The 4,432-nt window shown below is 31.2% G+C and overlaps 1 pseudogene; it reads right to left on the reverse strand.

Annotated features, from left to right (window-relative positions):
- Positions 1-638: 638 nt before the first annotated feature.
- On the reverse strand, positions 639-1,556 carry LOC138698963 (NADH-ubiquinone oxidoreductase chain 1-like; annotated as a pseudogene).
- Positions 1,557-4,432: the final 2,876 nt, after the last annotated feature.

Consider the following 4,432-nt stretch of genomic DNA (forward strand, 5'->3'; position numbering starts at 1 on the left):
CCGATCCGATCCGATCCGATCCGATCCGATCCGATCCGATCCGATCCGATCCGATCCGATCCGATCCGATCCGATCCGATCCGATCCGATCCGATCCGATCCGATCCGATCCGATCCGATCCGATCCGATCCGATCCGATCCGATCCGATCCGATCCGATCCGATCCGATCCGATCCGATCCGATCCGATCCGATCCGATCCGATCCGATCCGATCCGATCCGATCCGATCCGATCCGATCCGATCCGATCCGATCCGATCCGATCCGATCCGATCCGATCCGATCCGATCCGATCCGATCCGATCCGATCCGATCCGATCCGATCCGATCCGATCCGATCCGATCCGATCCGTTCCGTTCCGTTCCGTTCCGATCCGATCCGATAAGATCCGATCCGATCCGATCCGATCCGATCCGTTCCGTTCCGATCCGATCCGATCCGATCCGATCCGATCCGATCCGATCCGATCCACCACTTCTATATTCAGCACTAAAACCTGAAACCAATTCTGATCCGATCCGATCTAAATAATTAAATTTAAATAGCTTTAAAGAAAAGTATATGTTTTGAAAGCATAAGAAAGAAGTTAAAATCTTCTATTAACTTCACTTAAATTAATGATAAAATAAATAAATCTTAATACCCAAGAAAAACAGTTAATAATTTAATTATAAGGGTAAAAAATCTCCTCCAAGCCATATATATCAACCTATCATAAAGAAAACGCGGTATTGTACCACGAACCCAAATAAATATAAAAGAAAGAAAAGAAAGCCTAAAAAAAAAATATAGAATTAATATCACTACCCAAAAAAATTATACAAAATAATATTCTCATAAACAAAATACTAGCATATTCAGCCAAACAAATTAATGCAAAACCACCACTTCTATATTCAGCACTAAAACCTGAAACCAATTCTGATTCACCCTCAGCAAAATCAAAAGGAGTGCGATTGGTTTCAGCCAAACATGAAGTAAACCAAATTATTGATAAAGGAAATGTAAAACAAATTATTCAAATGTCAATCTGAAAATCAGAAAGTATTATTAAATTATAGCTACATACTAAAAATACAAAAGACAACAAAATTAAAGCCAATCTAACTTCATAAGAAATTGTCTGTGCAACAGCGCGTAATCACCCTAATAATGCATAATTAGAATTAGATGACCAACTAGAGATTATAACAGTATATACACCCAAACTAGTACAACAAAGAAAAAATAATAAACCCAACTCAAAAGAAATAAAACCAGTAAAGTAAGGAATTACAAATCATACTAACAAGGACAAAAATGATCTAAAAACAGGAGCAAAATAATAACATAAATATTTAGACAAGAAAGAAATGTCTGCTCCCTAGTAAAAAGTTTAATTGTATCTCTAAAAGAGTGCAAAATTCCAATAAAACCAACCTTATTAGGACCTTTACGAATGTGAATATACCCGAAAACTTTACGCTCCAACAAGGTTAAAAAGGCAATACCAACTATAACAAAAATAACTAGTAAAATAAAAATAATAAATAAACCAAATATCTCCCTAAGCATAAATATTATTTATAGAATAATTCTATATTCAAAGATTCTAAATCCATTTCACTTATCTGCCAAAACAGTAGCAATTAATAATAATCTTAAACAAAAATTATTCCAAATATCTGGTCGTCTCGTACTAAGATATAAAATTTATTATAGATAGAAACCGACCTGGCTCTCGCCGGTCTGAACTCACATCATGTAAGATTTTAAAGATCGAACAGACCTAAACAAATTGAAATTCTACACCCAAATTAAATCAACATCGAGTTCGCAAACCCATTTATCAATGAGAACCCTCAAAAAAGATTATGCTATTATCCCTAAGGTAATATAATCTTATAATCACCAAATTGGATCAAGTATTCATAAATAAATGCATATTAAACAAGAAGAGTTAATTAATTCTTCCCATCACCACAACAAAATATATCAAATATTAAATAAAATAAAAAAACAAAATAAATAAAATAATATATATATATATATATATATATATATATATATATATATATATATATATACTTTATAGGGTCTTCTAGTCTTAGAAATAAATTTAACCTTTTTAATTTAAAAATTGAATTCAACAAAAATAATAAGAAACAGTATATTCCTCGTCCCACCATTCATTCCAGTCCACAATTAAAAGACTAATGATTATGCTACCTTTGCACGGTCAAAATACCGCGGCCTTCAAAACTAATCAGTGGGCAGGTCACATTTCATATTAAAATACAAGAAAAGATGTTTTTGACAAACATGCGAGAATAAATTTACTTGCCTAGTTCCTTTTAAAATCTTAACAAAAATTTTATAATACAATTACAAAATTACTAATTCCATCATAATTACAAATAAATAATAATTTAATAACAAATTCCAATAAAACAATTAAATATTAATAAATCAAAATCTAAAAAAAATAAAATAAAATTTTAATAAACTTAAAATGATAGTTATTATAAAACCAACATCAATCAAAAATTATAAAAATATGTTAGAGAGCTTATCCCCCATAACATTAATATTAATAAAATAAAAACTAAAAAGACAGAAATATAATAATATATGAATTAAATTCATTTCTTGAAAAACCCGGAAACCTTTGACGCCGAATAACATTTCACTACTAAATAATAATTATTAATAATTATAAAACAGTAACTAAAATAATTAATTAGATCCTTCAAAATCGGGAAACAAAAAGTTTATAATATAATTTAATAAACCCTGATACACAAGGTACAACAAAAATCTACTTTTATAAATTAATCATATAACCTTTACAGTAAAAATAAACTATAATTGAAAAAATTTAATCAACAACAATATACAAAAACAATTAATTAATTTTAACATAAAAATAAAATGAAAAAAAATTATATAATATTTCAGATTATATCGAATTACACGATAAAATTAATCAGTGTAAATTAAATTCTTAACTTAAAGATTTAATCCGTATTAAATTATCATCCCAGCCACACCTTCCGGTACAACCATTATGTTACGACTTATCTCAACTAATAAATAATGAGAGCGACGGGCGATGTGTACATATTATTTTAGAGCCAAAATCACTATTACAATCTGCAAAACATTACAATTAAATTCAATTTCATAATAAAATTTCAAATAATAATCCAATAATAAATATAAATGTAATCCATTTCCACCAAAACATAAACTGTACCTTGACCCGAAATAATTTATAAAATTAAATTAAGAAAATTTCATTGACCCTAAGAAGATTTTCATTATTACGGTGGTATACATATATTAATCTTGGTAAGGTTCAACGCGGACTATCGATTAAGGGACAGATTCTTCTAAAAGACTAAAATACCGCCAAATTCTTTAAGTTTCAAGACCCTAACTAATACTACTCAAGTTAAAAATGTTTATCTAAAATAATAGGGTATCTAATCCTACTTTAAAACAAAAGATTTCATAGCCTCAAATAAAATAAAGTCATAATAAATATTGAGATTTCACCCAAAAATAATAATATAACCTCTAACAAAACTCTTAACTACTTTAACTAAAAAGATTTACTTATATTCATTGCATAACCGCGGATGCTGGCACAAATTTTAACAATAATAAATCAAAATTACCAAATCAAATTCCCATAAATTTACAAAACTTATTACTGCGAAAGAACAACAAATTAAGTAATCATTAAGATAAAAATAATTAAATAACGCAAAAACTTACATATAAAATAATTAAAAGCAAATAAATAAGCAAGAATAAAACACATTAAATAAACACTAAAACAGAAATTGGACTTGAATACAAAAATAAAGATTATATAAAATGAAAAAAATGTAAAACCCGAATTTCTCCATACATTTTAACCAACTCACAAAATATCCTCAACACAACTCCTACATCAACTCTTAAACTCTTAAATAAACATCTAAAACTACGGGACAAATAAAAAAAAATTGAGGCATTGACCACTAGTGTATAATAAAATTATCTCTTCTCTTTAATAGTAACAGTATAACTACAGATCTCATTTTTTTCCGATCCGATCCGATCCCCGATCCGATCCGATCCGACCCCTGATCCGATCCGATCCCCGATCCGATCGGATCCGAATCCCGATCCGATCCGATCCCCGATCCGATCCGATTCCGACCCGATCGGATTCGATCCGATCCCCGATCCGATACGATTCGATCCGATCCGATCTGATCTGATCCCCGATCCGATCCGCTCCGATCTCCGATTCGATCCGATCCGCTCCGATCCCCGATCCGATCCGCTCCGATCCCCGATCCGATCCGATCCGCTCCGATCCCCGATCCGATCCCATCTGATTATCTGATCTGATCTTATCTGATCTGATTCTGGGATCTAATCTGATGCGATCTGATCTG

This window comes from Periplaneta americana, chromosome 4 (genome assembly GCF_040183065.1).
Source record: "Periplaneta americana isolate PAMFEO1 chromosome 4, P.americana_PAMFEO1_priV1, whole genome shotgun sequence".
Lineage (NCBI taxonomy): Eukaryota > Metazoa > Arthropoda > Insecta > Blattodea > Blattidae > Periplaneta > Periplaneta americana.